Source organism: Zalophus californianus, chromosome 7 (assembly GCF_009762305.2).
Source record: "Zalophus californianus isolate mZalCal1 chromosome 7, mZalCal1.pri.v2, whole genome shotgun sequence".
NCBI classification, from domain to species: Eukaryota; Metazoa; Chordata; class Mammalia; order Carnivora; family Otariidae; genus Zalophus; species Zalophus californianus.
The window spans coordinates 112,150,804-112,170,482 of NC_045601.1; the positions used below are offsets into that span (position 1 = coordinate 112,150,804).

At 39.1% G+C, this 19,679-nt stretch overlaps 1 protein-coding gene across 7 annotated transcripts in view; it reads left to right on the plus strand.

The window, feature by feature from the left end:
* Positions 1–19,679, plus strand: part of BTBD9 (BTB domain containing 9) — a 437,181-nt gene that overhangs the window by 85,058 nt on the left and 332,444 nt on the right. The gene's annotated exons all lie outside the window — the stretch shown is intronic.

Sequence of the window (19,679 nt, forward strand, 5' to 3'; positions counted from 1 at the left end):
TTTAAATGCTGATTAAAAGGATCCAGGAGAGAGAGATTGAAGAGGGAGAGAGAAAAACCAGTGGATTGAGAGACACCTTCATTTTGCACGACAGTAGGGAGGAAGGAGGGGACAGATCCAGTCCCAGGCTTCGAGTGCCAGTGTGATGGTTTCTGTTTTGTTTGGGACCTATGGAGTCCTCACCAGCTACGGGTGACAGGGACCTTGGAGGTTTGAGTAGAGTGGAGAGAGGCAGGGTGCACATAGTTGTTGCAGACTGTGAGCGAGTCTGTGAGTCTGTTTGACTGTTTCTTTGAGACTGGTAAGCATGATCTGCCAGAAGTGATTCCTCCTGCGTTGTGTGGTTGTCTCTGGTGACATTCCATTGCTCAGGTTCATGTTCAGAAAAATAGGTGGTTGCGGCACGGGTGGGAGTTTGGCTAGTCCAGTGCAGTAGCTGGTGGCGGGGCAAGAAAGTAGTATTTGCAGACACTCAGGACGAAGAGTCTAGAGATTATTGCTGCTGGGACGATGATGATAATTGCTCGCTTTCAGGGATGTTTTCTACTTCATTTTTGTTTTATGCAACACCCCTGCCTTGACCAGCACTGTCATTTTTCAGTGTGTGTAGAGAACTACTCTTTTGACCTGTTAACTATGAAGAAGATGTAGCTGTTTCCTGGCTTTCTTAGAGCTCTTGAAAACAGACCTGGGGCTTATCTTCAAATATAAAACTTACGTAAACCTATGTGCACACCCCGATTCTGGAAAGAAAGCAAACTAAGAAAAAATAGTCAGTTTAATTGAAACTGAAAATATGGCCTTGATGGCACCTGTTGCCTTGGCCCGCGTCGTACCTAGGAGGGGCACTGCAGTGTTTGCAAACTTTTCCATTGCTTGGCCAACTGAGAGATTATTGTGAACATTGTCATTGAACAGTACTCATTATTTGACCATTATCCCTTGGTTTTATCAGCTTCTTATTTATATTGTCATCTTAGAGAAGACATGACCAATAGATATGACATCTTTGGAACAGACCTTAGGAATGGGTTTTATTGCTGTCATGGTGTGTTTTAAAATATACCTTATGGAATGTGGGTCTGAAGGACTCTGACTCACGTATTGATCTCTAGAGGTTTGGGGTTTGTTTTTTTTTTTAAATATAAATTGTTGGTGTCTTATTTTAAAAATGACATTATTGGTGGTATGTTGGTAATAAGGATGGATTCCTTCTGAGTACTGTGCGCTTTTATATAAATTACTTTTTTCAGTTCTTAAAATAATTCTTGAAGACAGATTTGGTTATTTTCATTTTAGAAACCCTCAGAGAGGTTCAGCTTTGCCCAAGATCTCACAATCAGAAGGATCTAAGTGAGGTGTTGTACAGCGTCACTGAGATAGAATCCATTCACTTATCTAAATAACTTCTTCCTTCTTATTTGTAAGGCTTAGCAGATATGTGCTGGGGTCTGGGACCTCATTTTGGGGAGGGAGTAGCTTTATTTATAAGACTGGCTTTATGAAGGAATTCTGACAAACTCCACATAATGATATCAGAGCACCTTGTTTTGGTAGATAGGTAGAGCCTCATCAGAGACTTCTGGAGGTTTATGTGCTGTCATAATGCCTGAAAGAAGGAGGTATTTATTCAGCTAAGCCATGGCTTATAGCACAGGTACTGCGCACAGTTTTCCAGACACTTTTAAGTATTTCATTTGGTCTTGGCTGGGAGCTAAGCAACCATTGCATTTCACATATGGGGAAAGTGGGACTTGGAGAGCACAGTGAGCTTACAATCACACAGCTGGAACACAACATCTGGGATTGAGGACCAGGTCCATCTGACTCTAAAGGAATTTTTTAACACACAATGCTGTCTTTCCCATCTCTGTTTATCATCTTGTGGCATTGTCTTTGTTTTCTTGTGAGGCTTCAAAGATAAAAAATTTTGTTTTATTTTGGACTTCAGGATTCTGAAGTAATAGCTTTTCCTGCAGGGCAATCAACACACACACACACACACACACACACACACACACTCTATAGAACAAGGATAATACCCATATGCTACACATTTTTTAAGGGTAGCCTCAGTAGATCCAGATTCTTGCAGCTGACATATACATTTGGATGCTTAAACTAATAAGTCAAGATTTTAATTTTGCAGCTATGGTTAGTGAACGATGCCAGAATAAAATCACTTCCATTATCAAAGAGTAGGATGCATACTAGGTATCATTTTATTCAGTTTATTTATACTATGATGATAGGGCATACAGACAGGCAGTATTAAAATGTAAAATGATAGGGGCTGTTTCTTGGATTTACTTATAGTCCTCTGAGAAAGTTTTCTAGTTCCCAAAGACAAAAGCATTTCTATGATGACTGTGGCCTTTCATATATGACTCCCCTTGTTATCTAAATACATTATCCCATGCCTTGCAGTCACAAAGCTTGCATAGGGAAACAGAAGTCATCATCATATAAAAATGTTCGCTGATGAACTGTCCATGTGTAAAATTAATTCCCACGCAAATATTCATCCCTGATGAATACTATCCCTGCCCATCCTATTAGTTACAGTGTTTCACTGATTGTCGCAAAGATGTAAAACCATTGTCCTTAATTGTAGAGTCAAATGGCAGATTTTGCAAAAATGCAGGAAATAAAGATTTAATGAAATCAAGAAAAGTAATGAAGAACCGCCAGACTTGTATGCAGTCATTGGCAAAGGATACCTGGCAGTGTTAGACCAGTGAATGACCAAAGAAGAAAAAATCCACCAAAATAATGACATGGTAGGCATTTTAAGAGAAAGATCTCACTATAAAAAAATTAAAGGAGATTTGGTGATGTCTGTATTTTTGGAAGAATCTGCCACTATAATTGTGCTGGGAAAGTTAATGAGGAAATGTTAGAAGAACTGTATCAAATGGTATTGAACAACTGTTTATTACTACTACTATTTGGGTCAGCACAGAGTTACATTTATTATTTAAATTTTCTTAAATAGAAGATCAGATATGCTTATATTTGACCTCACAATTTTTTAACTTAATGAAACTCTTTTTTCCCACATTCATTGTGAAATTGTGGTACTTGTTTTAAGTGAATTGACTTTAGATGTCCTTTTTCATATATTTGTTGTCCTCAAATCATGAGAACCTCCTGTGACGGGTTATGTACTTGTCTTTCTGTTTCTGTATGCTCTTCCTCTCCAGTAATGCTGGTAATGAGAAGCTGCAACAGACACTGGCGTGGCGAGTTAGAGATAGGGGTGACTCATCCTGAGTCAAATTGTCTTTTAACCAGTGAGGCAAAGAAACAGAAACCCGATGAGCGATAGTGTCTTCTAGAAGAACGGCTAACCAACAGATTCCACTTCTATGGAACTGGACTTCAGGTTACTAATTAAATCAAAAGGCATTACCTAAATAAGATTACCAGTTTGGGGGTGGTTGAGGGGAATCCTTGGTATTGCTTTTAAGTCTTTGTTTCTCTTCAGTAACATTGCCCATAACTTTAATGTTACTCAGACTCGGACATGATTACATCTTGGAACTTCCTAATCCATTTGAAAAGAAAAACGTGTCTGTAGTTTCACCAGCCTTCATTTGGCCCACTGATAGACTTGGCAGGCTCCGCTGAAACAGCAAGAGTGGAGTCGATGTACCCTGCTGGCTGCTTTCACTGCAGCCTGAGGTTCTGGATGCCCATTATTTTTGGAAATGACATTCCTTTTTGGATTTTTTTTTTTTTTTTTAAGTCTTGGAGACTGTGGCATACCCCAAGGTGGTGGCAGTATCAGTGAATTCAGTATTTTCTGGGTTTTGAAATATGTGTAAAGAACATGTATCAGTTGAAAGTAGAATGCATAGTTAATTTTCCAGTAACTTCCAACAACATGCAAGCCCTATTCTAAGCAAAACCAGAAGATTGTTTTTTTGAGACCTGCAAAGTAATGTATACCTTAAAGCCATTCTCCAAATAGAGCTCATTCATAATGACCCCCATTTACATTCATGCTTCCCTTGAACTTAGGCCAGAATATTTATCTGTGCAATTTAAGTAGCAACACGTTAGTTAAGTGCTTGATTTAAAGTAGCTGGCATTTCAATTTATTTTTCTTTATTGGAAAAGTTCATCCCTTTAAGAGGGGTTGAATTAGTCATTGTGTGGTTTAGGTAAGTCTCTTGATCTGGGGACAAAACATTTGCAGGATTTGTGGAGTTGTGTATAGTACCTGTGTGAGGGACATGTCATGAATCTCTTAATAGTTGTGAGATTGCTTTTCACTGAAAAGTATGACATGTGTGACTGGCTCCTTCTCCTCCATTTTATGGCAAATCATGTAGCTCATATATCACGCTAACCATAAATCTTAATTTATATTTGTCCAAGGATTTTACTCTAAGATTCACCTTCTTAGAGCTAAAAAGGTTCAATACCATATGGTTTCTTTTTATTAGTATGATTAAGAATGTATTTTCATCAAAGTATACCATCTGTTTGTTGTAAGAAGAAAACAGGTAAATTCATTGATATGTCTACTTCGCTTTTTTCCTTTTAACTTCCATCCAATTAGCTAATGAGTGTAAATCTGTTAGATTGGATTATTTAGAAACTATTTTAGAAAATTTAAAAAGGTATGTATTGAAGTGAGAGCTCCTTCAGGGCAGGTTTCAGCCATCTTTTTGTTTCACACATACCTTGCATTATGTTACATACATAGTAAAATTTTAGAAATGAGGTGAAGTGATCTATAACTATTGTATTTTCTGTTCTATTATAAAACTAGGGAAATATGGGGATGCCTGGGTGGCTCAGTCGGTTAAGCGGCTGCCTTCGGCCTGGGTCATGATCCCAGGGTCCTGGGATCGAGTCCCACATTGGGCTCCTTGCTCGGCAGGGAGTCTGCTTCTCCTTCTCTCTCCCTCTGCTTGTGCTCTCTCTGTCAAATAAATAAAATCTTAAAAAAAAAAAAAAAACTAGGGAAATATGTTATCATGTTGGAATTACATTTGGCTGACTGAATAATTGATGGTTTCTTGTTCCTGGTCCAGTGCTTGGCCCATAGTTGGCATTCAAGGACTGCTTCTTGACTTATCTAATAAATTGATTGATTGATAGATTCTTGGGGTAATTTAGTCTCACGACCAAATGAGGTTTAAGAACAGTCATATAACCTTTATATTGTGTTTTAATAATCTTGTAAGAACAGAATTTGCTAATAAAATTTCCTTTGTAGTAAGTTTGCAGTATTTATAAGAGTATGAAATAATCTCAAAAACATAATTTACTTTTTTCTTATATTTACTATCTAAACCTCTGTCGAGTTTTGGGGTGTTTTTTTTGTTGTTGTTGCCATTATTTCCATTGAAGCTGATAGGTAATGTTCTTTCTGCCTAGATCTCTGTGTTTTTAAATGAGCTTTTAAGGGTCCAGTTTAATAAATGTGTAATCCAGGGGTCACTTGGAGTCTTTGACACCATGCAGTCTGGGTAAGAGTGCCCCAAACCCCCAACTCCCTGGTCTTAGAAAGTCCAAAACTTCCCCTAAGATATCTGAAAAATCCTAAGACTTAACTTCTTTACAGCTTCTCTGCCTTTGGTCACCTTTATCCTTATGTGCTGAATTTGTGCTGTATCAAGTTGCCCAGATGTGAAACTCAGCACAGTTTCCAGTTCCTCCAGAAGAGCCCTTTCCAACAAAAGCATTCGTGACCCATGTAGACTGTTCTGAGGCTTTCCCTGGGAGAGATTAGGAAAGGTTTAACATTATTCATCCCATCATTAATGCCTTTAAAAATCTGGATTAGACATTAGTTTTCATTTACTCATTGAAAAATATTTAATGAGTGAGGCACTGTGCTGGGCACTTGGCAGTCAGGGAGAGCAAAAAGTAGACAGGTCCCCACTTTCATGGAGTCTAGACCAGCAGGGGAGCTAGGTCATCAAGCGGCACATAGATGAATGTAAAATTCTAACTGTGGTTAAGTGCAGTGCAAAAGAAGGACACAGTACTTGAGGACATTTAGTGGAGATGAGGTAGGTGAAGAGTAAAAGGAATTACCTGGCCAAGGAGGGCATGGGGGTGGGGGAATGAAAGGCAAAGGCAAGTTTCTAGACTCTCTTTTCCACACACTACTATTTGTATTTTCTCCTTGGGCACTCCTGTCTCTCGGTGCCCAGTCTTGTTGGCTGCCTTCTCCTCCAGGATTTTCCCTCCGAACTTCCAAGGTCTTCTCCCTCTGTTAGACCAGTTCTTCTGTGTTCAGGTCCCTTTTTATAAAACACTCTGTGTCCCTGCCAAGGTTTCACCCCAAGATCAAGGGAACTATTCCAGATCACACATTGGCAACATCATTTATTTTTTTTTTCATTCACTTAGTCAACAAGTATTTATTGCACACTTGTTCTCTACAATTTGCCTTCTAGGAGCCAGCGATATAACCCTCAAGGAGGTTACAGTCCAGTGCGGGGAGCACTCAGTTAAACCTCCTTACAAGACAGTTGGGCTTATGAGAAGCAAACATATTCTTTTTTTTTTTTTTTTTTTTTTTTTTTTTTAAAGATTTTATTTATTTATTTGAGAGAGAGAGAATGAGAGATAGAGAGCACGAGAGGGAAGAGGGTCAGAGGGAGAAGCAGACTCCCTGCCGAGCAGGGAGCCCGATGCGGGACTCGATCCCGGGACTCCAGGACCATGACCCGAGCCGAAGGCAGTCGCTCAACCAACTGAGCCACCCAGGCGCCCCAGCAAACATATTCTTTTGTGACATATGAAGCAGTTACTTATACATATCAGGGATGCATCAGAATGAAACAACCAAAAGCTGTGCCTTTCAACCTTAAATAAAATGTATAATTTTGAAAGTTGTATATGTCTTAATCTTTCATACTATCAGAACACCGAATTAAGTACTATGTAAATCTTTCAAAATTTATGTATAAATATAATTATTTTAAAGTAGACTTGCCCGTTGTTGTTCCATCATTTTTGCCCAATTGAGTCCTAAAGGAAATAACGTCGGGCATGTGGGCAATTTTTGAATAATTAGAAGAGTTTTTTATAGTCCTGTTTTCTGTGAGTATATATGTTAGTAAATTCTCATTTTGTTTGGTATTTTATGTTTTTAAAGACAGGTAGACTGTATTAAAATTATTAACTTCCTTTAACTGAAAAGCATACTTCTTTGGTAAGCCTAATGAGCTTTCCCAGAGGGATCATTTGGTATGAATGGTGGGGAGGGGTAAACCTCTATAGCAGAAAAATTGACACTTAGAAGACTAAACCAGTATATTTTGTTGAATGTCTTCCATGTACCCAGTATTAAGAACAGTCTAGAAAGCTGCTGAATGCAGAACTTCCTCTTCCCTTAGCTTAGGTAATCAGTTTTAGATCTTTTTTGTTGGATCATTCGGCAAGATTACTAATGGGAAGTCTTGCCATCATCTCTGTTTTCTCAGGGATGGAAGGATTATTATCTCTTGGTTCTTACATCAGACAGAATCCTACATTATCTAGAATCTTTTTAAAAGACTTTTTGTTCATGATCTTCTAGAGAGGCCATGTGTCCCGCTCCTCCATCAATGTCAGGAACTGAGGTGTACGGTCTATCCAGTTTTTTCTTTTCCGACACTCAAAATGTTAGCCCTAAAGCTGCTAGAATTGAGGTAATACTGGCAGAGGAAGCAGCTTCTCTTTTGGATCTGTTTCAGTGACCAGCCTGCTCCCTCCATTCTATTCAATATTGAGTGAAAATTATAGTCCCCTCACCACTGTCTTGGAATTCATTTTACTTTGAGATTGACAGACCATGGTGTGGTGACCCTGTTTGTCTTTTGCCTCCTTCATTTTCATCACACTTAGTGTCTGATGGCTTTTTTTCCCTTCTAATATGTTAACAGTATGCTGATTGAAGGGGTCAGAGTCCAGGACATTGGCTGTATTGACCAGTGGGTCATATTATGCAGCTGTCTAATCTTCTGCCTTTCATTTCCCTAATCTCTGTGTTTGGATGGCCTTGCCATCTTGTTCTCCCTCCTGAGGGTTTCTTGCCTCCATGGAGTGGTTCTGCCAACGCGTTCTCTTTCTGGACTACTTTTATACTTCCTCCTTTCATATGGTCAATGTAGTAAGTTGAACCAAAGCACTTTAAGTAACCAGGCATTCATCTCATGATCATCTCATTCTCCTTCCCTGTGCACGTAAGCCTGAGTATGATGGACACTGCTTCAGGTTCCTGCACTTGTGGTTGGCCTGAAGATGGGAAGATCCCAAGATACAAAATTAGACTTAGGGAAATGTGGAGGCCCTTAGTTGCATCTTGATCCTAAGCCAAATGCCCTAATCCAGCCTCACTAAATTCCTGCTTTGTAGTATTTGGATGTTGAACTAAATAATGATAGCGTGATACTTTGATTTTCTTTCAGCTTTTGATTTTTTTAATATAAGTATATACGGAGAGAATGGTGAATGGTAGAGTAGGAATTCCTATGTTCTCAGCCATAACACTATCAAAACTCCTAATAATTTCTCCATTCTGCGTATTTCTAAAATCTGCCCTCCTCTCTCCTCCCTGCCTTAAATCCTGCATCTTTAGCTTGGACATCCCTAGCTAACAGCCTTTCTCTTTGACATTCTCTAGTCCATCCTCCACCTTGTAGTCAGTCATTTTCCTACAGTACAAACTAATCTTGTTATTCCCTAGTGTAAAACCTTTCAGTCGTTCACCCTTGTCTATACCATGAAATCCAAGATCCTCAGCACAGAAGCAATATGGTGTAATGGTTAGAAGTACAATTCTGGAATCTCTCTGCCTGGCTTTAAGTTTGTCTTTCACTTATTAGCTGAGTGGCTTTGGCCAGCCAGTTCATTTCTTTGTCCTCAGTTTGTACACTTGAAAATGCAGGGAACAGTAGTGGCCTCTTTGTACGAGAAGGATTGCTGTATTGGATGAATTGCTTAAAAACAGTATAAAGGAATTAAAGCAATGCCTGGCACGTAGTACATGCTTAGTAAGTATTAGACCTCTGTGTTGTTTTCTAGCCTCACATCCTTTTGAAACCTTAAGCCAACCAAACCAAACTGCTTATGGATTCCAGGTTTACACAATACTAGTTCATTATTCTGTATCCTTAAACATGATCTGCCTTTGCCCAGAATGAACTCACCCCACCTGATGACTGAGCATTGCCTTCCCTGTGAAAATATCCTGGGCTAATCTGAACAACCTGAGTACTGTAGGCATTGAGGATTCAGCAAAGTACAAATTGCATAGCCAGATATTATGTGGAGATATTATGTCCTAATGGGGAGAGAAGTAAACAAAATAAATAAGTAAAGCAGGGAAGTGGGACTAGGATGTTTATGGGATAGGGTTAGCAACTTCAAATAGGCAAGGCCTCATTTTAAAGGTGACATCTGAGTAGTGACCCCAAGAAGATTAGGGAACAAGCCAATGTGGGCAAAGAGAGTTCCAGGCTGAAGGAACAGCCCTTGGCCCTGACCTGGGAATATGCTGCTGTGCTCTACAAATGGTTAGGAGGCCATGAGAGCTGGAGCAGAAGGGAAAGTAGTACAAGATGGCGTCAGAGAGGAAAGCGGCCAGATTTGTGGGGCTTGGCTGAGTGGGATGGAGAGCCAGTGGAGGGTGTTGAGCAGACGAATCATGTGATTGGATCGTTCTAACTGCTGAGTGGAGGATATGCTGGAGAGGGGCAGAGGTAGCAAGAATAATTTAGGCAAGAGATGGTGGTGACCTGAATGAGGGTAGAAGCATTGGAGGTAGGGAAAAATCCTTTAGATTATATTTTGAAAGTAAAGCTAATGACATTGGCCAATAGATTTTGGGATAAGAAACAAGAAGAAAGAATCAGGGGTGACACCAAGGCTTTTGGCCTGAACAACTGGAAGGATGGAATTGTGGGCAACTGAGATATAGGAGACTGTGAAGAGTTGGTTTTAGAGTAACTCAGAACATTTTAGATTTAAGATGCTTTTTAAATGTCTAGGTGGAGATGTTGAAGAGGCTCTTAAATTATATCTAAAGTCCAAGGGAATCTGGGCTAGATCTATAAATTTAGGAATTATCAGCATAAGATGTGTCCTACATCTGCAAGACTGGATCAATGTTAAGAAGTTGAGGACAGAAGAAAGATCCAGCACACCAGAGCAGAGTCAGGCGAGGATAGAGCCTTGAAAGCCAAGGGACGGAGTGACCAACTGTGTTGTGCTGCCAGGAGGTCATGTAAGAAGGAGACTGACACTTGATGACTGGATTTGGCAACACAGAGGTTCTGTGCCCTTGTGGAGTAGTTTTAGGTGAGTGGTGGGATGGAAGCCTGATTGGAGTAGGTTCAAAAGAGAAGAGGGGACTGGGAACTGTGTGGATAAGATCGCATTTTTGAGAAGCATAACTATGAAAGAAAGGAAAGAAGTAGGGCAGTGGTTCCCTACTTTCTGGAAGCTTAGCTTACATAGTCACTTCTGCTATCAATTGTCTGGGAAAAGTTATTTTTGCAGAAACCTAGTTATTACCATTAAGATTTTTTTCCCTCTCCTGACAGCTGTCATTTCGGGTTGCTTCCTTCCTTTACTTTGACAATGCCTAAGTTAGGACCTACCGCAATCTTGCTTTCTTTCTGATCCTCAAACCAAATGCAGAAATACTAAGCCAGCCCCTGCTTGGGAACAAAGAGACTGTCCTCCAAATCAGTTTAACAGGAGTGTCAGTTTGGAGACACGGCATTTCCTAAGACTTGGGACAATGCCATGTGCACAAAGAAGGAGAGCTAATATTTATTGAATGCTTCCTCTGTGCCAGCACATTCTAGGTGTTTTACATCATTATCCATTTAACCATAATAGCTACTTGGGGTGATAGAGCTTCATAAAGAAAAGCTTACAGGTAAATAACCGGGATTTGTGACAACCGTCTTAGCATTGTGTTTTATCTTACAAACTTTGATAGCTCATTGGAATGCCCAGGGAAGTTTTATGAATGACTTTGAAGTGCCAGGCACATTTATGGAACTGGGCACAGAGGCATTAAAAAGGAGTTACACTGTGGGTTGCTTTTTAAAAATATTATGAACTTCTGGTTAAGAAGATAACCTTCATTTTTTTTTTTTTAAACTGAGAAGCTGGATTTGGGGGAAAACACCCCCCAGTTCAATGAAAATCTTCCAAAAGATCTTAAATCCTTAGAATTTACAGGTCCCTTTGACCCTGGGGTTGTGTTGTTCCTTTCTGCAGTTATTGATTTTTCCTGGTGCCTTTTCTATAATGTCTGCCTGGCCGTATCCACTTCCTTATGGATTTATTGCTCATCTTTTTACCCGGCTCTCTTTAGAGGAATACTATGTCAAACTTTTATCCCTTCCATCAGGTTCCAACAATTTAAAGGTAGATTGTGCTCCTGGCCTAAACATGTTGACAGTGACCCTTAATATTTGAATTATAGGGTGGTTTTCTGGTAAACGTCTTAGTGTACTATTTTCTTTTTATGTATGGACCTTGCCTCTTTACTCATTTACATTTCTCTAGGGAAAGGTAAATGCCTGAATGGGACAAAAAAGAAATTTTGCTTTGAAATTGCTCCATTCTTTTTTTTTTTAAGGTGTGATCTAGGAACGTACTATTTAAAAATTTTGAACTTTGTAAGCACATTTTCATTTTAAAAGAAGAGGGAAAATGACTTTTAAAAATGTGTTGGCAAAACCTGAAAAGAAAGCTCTAAGAAAAGGACTCTAGCCTGACAAGGGAACAAGAAGAAATGATTACTGATGATTTCAATTTCCAGTAAATTACAAAGCATATGTAATAGGCTTCGAAGAGAGATGATTCCTATGGCATACTTCATGCTGCCTTCACAGATAAGTGTGTAAATGAAGGGAAATGAATTGTTTCAGCCTGGCAAATCTGTACCATTTTGGTGGAGTGAAAATGAGTGAAATTGAAATAATTCTATCATTCCTTACTGAAAATAAAACATGAATGTGGTATGTTTCTAGAGAATAGTGTACTTGAAGATTTGCTACAGGACACATAATACTGAATGAGGTGTAACTAAATAAGTATCAAAAATAAGGGTATAATTATAGTGTTATATAATTTACACTGCAAAATTTGAAAATCTGAAATATTTGGTGACTAGAATGATTTTTTTTAAAAACTCTTTAGAACTTAACACATTTTTCACAATGGGAAAGAAATTTCCTATATGTATTCATTTAACAAATATATTTTTTTAAACCTACAGTGTGCTAGGTTATATTATTAATAAAACAGAAAAAAAATTTGACTGGCTCCTGCCATTAAGGAGCTTATATTCTAGAGGAGGAAACAGGTAATAAACAATCACGTAGATAATTGTATCATTTCACTTATCACACCGTAAAGGCTATAAAGGAAAAGAGGCCCTCCCTGAGGAAAAGATGTTTAAGCTGAGACCTGAGGAGTGGTGAGGAAGTAACCAAGTAATCAGGAGAGGCAAGGAGTTCAAAGAACCGAGAGAAGCAGAGCCAGGCAGTGTGGATGGAGCAACTGAACAAGGGCAGAGAGGCACAAGATGAAGCTGGAGTCGTGAGCTCAGGACAGGTCTGATAGTGCTTGGAGGTCATGTTGTGGATTTTGAACCTTGTTCTGAGAGCAAGGAGAAGCTGTTAAAGTATTTTTAGCAGGTTTGCATATTTAGAAGATCATCATGGGCAAAGGACCTGAGTAGACATCTTTCTAAAGAAGATATGCAAATGGCCAATAAATACATGTAAAGATGCTCAACATCATTAGCTGTTAGAGAAATGCAAATCAAAACCACAGTGAGATAACACTTCAAAACCAATAGGATGGCTGTTGCCAAAAACAAACAGAAATGGAGAAGAACGAGTGTTGACAAGGATGTGGAGAAATTGGAACCCTGGTACATTGCTGGTGGAAATGGAAAATATGCAGCTGCAGCGGAAAACAGCTTGGCAGTTCTTCAAAAAGTTAAACATTGTTAAACCTGTAAAAGTTTTTATTTAAGAACTATCGTTTCAAAATATGTATGAAGAGTTAAGCATATAAATAATAAAAAGTTAATGATATGATCCAGCAATTCTACTCCTAAGTATATACTGAAAAGATTTGAGGGGCACCTGGGTGTCTCTGTCGGTGAAGCATCCAACTCTTCGTTTCCACTCAGGCCATGATCTCAGGGTCATGGGATCGAGCCCCGAGCCTCGTGTCAGGCTCCATGCTCAGTGGGGTGTCTGCCCTCTTCTCTCTACCTCTGCCCCTCCCCCTGTTCATGCTCTCTCTCTCAAATAAATAAATAAATCTTAAAAAAAAAAAAAGAAAACAGAGACTTAGATACTTGGATACTGACCTTCACAGCAGCATTATTCACAATTGCTAAGAGGTGGAAGCAACCCAAGTGTCCATTACCTGGTGAATGGATAAACAAAATGTGCAACAATTGAGTTCTGTCCATACAATGGAATATTACTTAAAACTTAAAAAGGAGTGCGATTCTGATACATGCTACCATATGGCTAAGCTTTTGAAAACATGGTAGGTGAAATGAACCAGACACAAAAGGAAAGTGTTGTACTCTTCTACTTAAATGAGGTACCTGGAGTAGGCAAATGAACAGAGGCAGAAAGTAGAATAGAGGTTACCAGGGTCTCGAGGTGGTGGTGCATGGAGAGTCTTTATTTAATGGGTAGATTTCTATCTGGGATAATGAAGAAGTTCCAGAAATGGATAGTGGCAACAGTTGTACAATATGGTGAAGATACTTAATGCCACTGAGTTGTATGCTTAAAATTGTTAAAATGTAAAATGTTTTGTTAAAAACAAAATAAAACATAGCATATTTTTAAAAATATTACCATGCATATCATTTAGGAATGCATTTCAGTACAAATCACAAGAAACCCTGTTAATCATGGTTTAAATCATTAGGGTGCTTATTTTTCTTCTATAAGAAAACTGGAGGTTGGCCGTCTGGTGTGCAGTTCAACAATGCCTTCAGGAGCCAGGCTATTTCTGCCTTTCCATTCTGATATCCTTGGTATGTTATTATCCTCGTGCTTGTCTCTGTAGGTCCCAAATGTCTGTTCTACCTCCAGGCCCACGTCCAGGCCTTTATCGGTATTCCAGGCAGGAAAAAGGAGGATGACGAGCAGGAAGGAGTAGCACCTGTTTCCGGAAAGAAAAAGCTCATTGGCTAGGACCTTGGTGTCACTCTGCATGTCTTCTTCTCATACACCACACCCACTCCAGCAGCAGATCCTGTTGGCCCCACCTTCAAAATACATCCAGAATTGGGACCATTTTTCACCGAATGTGCTGCAGCTACACTGGTCCAAGCCACCAGCATCTCCTAGGTTATGATAATGGCCAAGGCCTTGTCTCCCTGGCTCCCACTCTCGCATGCCTATAGTCCATTCGCAACCTTTTTTTTATTAAGACATAATCCACATACCATAAAATTCGCCCTTTTAGAAAGTGTACAATTCAGTGATTTTTAGTCTTTTCATGGGGTTGTGCAATCATTACCACAATAGAAGCCCAGAGGGTGTTCTTTTTAAAACATAAGTCAAAATCTTCTTGAAGCCTTCCAGGAACTCCTCATGTCGTTCAGGGTGAAAGCATAGTTCTTGAGCCGTCTGCGAGGCCTGCATGATCTGGCTGCCCCTCACCTCTCAGACCTCATCTCCTGCAGCCTCCCCTCACCACTGCTTCAACTACCTGGGCTTCTTGTCCACGCCAGACATGCTCCTCCTTCGGCCCTGTGCACTTACTCTTCCCTCTACCCGGAATGCCTCTTCCCTTACCACCTTCCAGTTTTTCCTGATGTCACCCTTTCAGTGGGCCCTTTCCTGACCACTCTATTTAAAATTGCAGCCCCTTCCATGTACATACACGCACACTCACACGCTCACCATTCTCTCTCTATCCCTTTCACGTTGTATTTTCTCTTTAGTCTTTATCACCTTCCCATACATATATAGGTTACCAGCTTATTTTGTTTGTTGTCTGTCCCTCCCTACTAAATGATAAACTTCCGAGGGCAAGGTTGTTTGACTGTTTGATCCCAGCATCTTGAGCAATTGTAATATGTATTTGTTCAGTGACTGAAATGTGTTATATGGCACCCCAACGGGCAAGAGAGGCTAGCTTCTAGGTTAGTAGAAATGAGAAAAGGGGAGGGGAATGGGTGTTTACTGAGCTCACTTAAAGTTACAAGAGCTATTATGGTAGTACATTATTTATTTGACAAGTATATATTACTAAGTGCTAAGCAGTGGAATTATAAATGCAAGTAAGACATTTGTGGTTCCTGCTGTAGTGGAATTTACATTCTAGAAGGATGATACATAGATACAGATATTTATATATGTATACATATATACATATATAAAATAGATGAATAAACAAGCTATGTTAAGTAGCAGTGATTGCTATGAAGAAAATAAGACAAGGCAATAGAAAATGAAGGTGGATCATGGGGGACACTGCTTTACATTCCGTGATCAGAGAAGACTTGTCTAAAAGGTGACATGGCAGGTAAAACCTGAATGACAAGGAGGAACCAGCCATGTGGATACCTGTGAGAGAAGCTTTCCAAACTTGGTAACAAGGAAGAGAAAGAACGATGGTACAGATAAAGCATAGTGAGTAAGGGCAGTTGCAGGAGATGAAACTGGACAAGTTACCTCATGCAGGGCCTTTTATATATTTTGTTTTTGTTAATGGACATTTCAGTTGTCCCTACTTTCTGGCTACTATGAATAATGCTGCCAGAAACATTCATGCACAAGATTTTGTGTATGTGTGTGTGGACATATTTTTTTTCTTTTAAAAATTTTTTTATTTGAGTATAGTTAACACGCAATGTTACATTAGTTTCAAGTGTACAACACAGTGATTCAGCTTCTTCCTACCTTATGCTCTGCTCACCACAAGTGTAGCTCCCATCTGTCACCACACAATGCTATTGCAGTGTCATTGACTATATTCCCTATGCTGTGCCTTTTATTTCTGTGACTTACTCATTCCCTAACTGGAAGCCTGTATCTCCCACTCCCTTTCACTGATTTTGCCCATCCCCCATCCCCCTTTTCTCTGGCAACCATCACTTCTCTGTATTTATAGGTCTGATTCTTTTTGTTTGCTTATTTATTTGTTTTCATTTTTCAGATTCCACATATAAGTGAAATCATATGGTATTTTTCTTTTCAGTCTGACTTACTTCACTGAGCTAAATACCCACTAGGTCCATCCATGTTGCAAATGGCAAGATCCCATCCTTTTTATGGCTGCATAATATTCCTGTGTGTGTGTGTGTGTGTGTGTGTGTGTGTGTGTGTGTGTGTGTGTGTGTGTGTGTATACCACATCTTCTTTATCCATTCATCTGTCAATGGACACTTAGGTTGCTTCCATATCTTGGCTATGTAAATAATAAATATAGGGATGCATATATCTTTTTTTTGGGACCTAGTGTTTTCAGTGGGTAAATACCCAGTAGAGGAATTATTGGGTTGTATGGTATTTCTATTTTTAATTTTTTGAAGAATCTCCATACTATTTTCCACAGTAGCTGTACCAATTTACATTTCTACCAATAGAGTATGAGGGTTCCTTTTTCTCTACATCCTCTCCAACACTTGTTATTTCTCATCTTTTTGAATCTAGCCATTCTGACAGGTATGAGGTCATATCTCATTATGGTTTTGAATTTCGTTTCCCTGATGACTAGTGATGTTGAATATCTTTTCATGTACCCGAAGTATGTCTTCTTAGAAAAATGTCTGTTCAGGTCCTCTGCCCATTTTTTGTCAGATTGTTTTTTTGGTGTTGACTTATGTAAGTTCTTTATTTTTTATATTAACCCCTTATCAGATATATCATTTGTAAATACCTTCTCCCATTCAGTAGGTTGCCTTTTTGTATTGTTGATGGTTTCCTTTGTTGTGCAAAAAGCTTTTTATTTTGACGTAGTCCCAGCAGTTTATTTTTGCTTATGTTTTCCTTACCTTAAGAGACATACCTAGAAAAATGTTGCTATAGCCAATGTCAAAGAAATTACTGCTTGTGTTCTCTTCTACAGTCTTTATGGTTTCAAGTCTCACATTTAGGTCTTTAATCCATTTTGAATTTATTTTTGTGTATGGTATTAGAGAGTGGTCCACTTCCATCCTTTTGCATGTAGCTGTCCAGTTTTCCCAGCATCATTTATTGCAAAAGACTGTCTTTTCCCCGTTGTATATTCTCGCCTCCTTTGTCATATATTAATTGACCATATTGTCATGGGTTTATTTCCGGGCTCTTTATTCTGTTCCGTTGATCTCTGTGTCTTGTTGTGCCAGTACCATACTGTCTTGATTACTACAGCTTGAAATCTGGAATTGTGATATCTCCGGCTTTGTTTTTCTTGCTCAGGATTGTTTTGGCTATTTGGGGTCTTTTGTGGTTCCATGTGAATTTTAGTGTCATTTGTTCTAGTTCTGTGACAGAAGCTGTTGGCATTTTGATAGGGATTGCACTGTATCTGTAGATTCCTTTGGGTACTTTGGACACTTTAGCAATATTAATTTTCCCGGTCCATGAATATGGAATATCTTTCCATTTGTTTGTGTCATCTTCAGTTTTTTTAATCAGTGTTTTATAGTCTTCAGGGCACAGGTCTTTCACCTCCTTGGTTAAATGTATTTCTAGGTATTTCATTCTTTTTGGTGCAGTTGTAAATGGAATTGTTTTCTTAATTTCTCTTTCTGCTACTTTGTTATTAATATATAGAAACAGGAGTTTATATTTTTACTTTAAGTCATTGTGGAGTCATTAGAAAGTTTAGCTAGGGAAATGATAAGATCTGATTCACAGTTTAAGGTGAACTTGCGCTGGAATGGATTTACATACTCATTTGCTTTCACTGGTCATGTAGCAAAATGTATGGAGCAGACTTATGTAAACAAAATGATACTGAAACTTCATTGATAGATAGCAACTTGCTTTGGCCTAAGTGTTAGGAGACAGTAGAGGGGTGGCTGGCAAACAGACCAGGAGGGCATAGGCCCTGTGTCAACAGACATAGCCTCTTCTGAGCCCCACCAAGTTTAAGCCAAGTGAAATTATATGGCAGTGTTGCCAGGTCTTTTAATTTTCAAAGAGAAGCCAGAAATCCAAATCATTTTGTTAAACTTTTCAATTCATAAGTATTAGCAACTAATGTAAGTAGTTTTTAAAAATACTGTGGATGAAACAGAACAGCCTTGCAGGTAGGATAGGGTTCCTGAGATGACAGTTTGCAATCTCTGGATTAGGGTGATAACAGTGGAGATGTAGAGAAACAGATGGGTTTGAGATAATTTTTGAAAGTAGTAACAACAAACATGGTGATAGAGTGGATGTGGAAGATACAGGAGAGGTGGGGGAGAGGGAAGCCTCACCCTTGACACTGGATTTCTGGCATGAACAATTGAATGAATAGTGGTCCATTTACTGAGATCAGGCTATCTGGAGAAAGGTACATGGTGAGTGCAGGAGCACCAAACATTTGGTATTGAGAGCTTTTGGGTTTGAGATGCCTGTGAGTCATCCAAATGGAGATTTCTGGAGAGAATTGGGTGTAAAGGACTGGCACATGGAAACAGATCTTGATTGAAGATACAAATTGGGAGTTACTGACATATAGTTGAGTTGAAGCTATGGGAGTAGATGAGCTCAGCTAGGGTGAAGGGTTGAGAGTAGGGGGTGTGTGTGTGTCTAGCCTGAGAGTCATAACTATTACTTTGATAATCATCTCTGCTTTCTATACCCTTTTCCATATAAACTTATGGGTTAAACAGGTAATTAAATTTATATATTTCCTACTTGAGAAAATAAATATTGCTTTTATCTTTTTAGTAAGTGTAAGTGATCTAGGAACCTCAGGAATTCAAACTCACAAGGAAGAGTTACTCATATACAAGCAGAAGAAATGGCTGGTTTTATATTGAACTTTCTAGAAGCAGAGGAAAAAAGCAGCATTTTGACTAATTCTCAGTAGAGATTTCAGGGTGCTGGCCAATCCCAGAATGAAAATTTTATAGTTGCCCTCTGTGTTCATGTTTCACTTTATAAAATTCTATTCTGTTTGAATTCTTCCCTCCTTCCTGTCCTTCCTCCCACCTTCCTCAAATATTTGAGCACCTACTACATGCAAAGCATTATATAAGATATTAATGTATAGTCAAAACAAAAACCGAAACATGAAACTTATTATCTATTATCAATAATAATATATGTTTAAACGTTCTATTATCCTGACAGTCATTTTTTAAAAATTTTCATGCTTTGGGCGCCTGGATGGCTCAGCTGTTAAGCGTCTGCCTTTAGCTCAGGTCATGATCCCAGCGTCCTGGGATCAAGCCCCACATCGGGCTCCCTGCTCAGCAGGAAGCCTGCTTCTCCCTCTCCCACTCCCCCTGCTTGTGTTGCCTCTCTCGCTGTCTCTCTGTTAAAAAATAAATGAAATCTTTAAAAAATAAATAAATAAATAAAATTTTCATGCTTTTTATATGGAAGGGGGTAGCGTGGGAGGCCTAAAAATAAAAATCAGAATAAATACGAATGATATACATTTCACTTTCGGAGTCTTTTGCAAGACTACCAGAAACATAGTCATTAAGTTTCTATAATTTACCATTTCACCTGTGTGCAGCA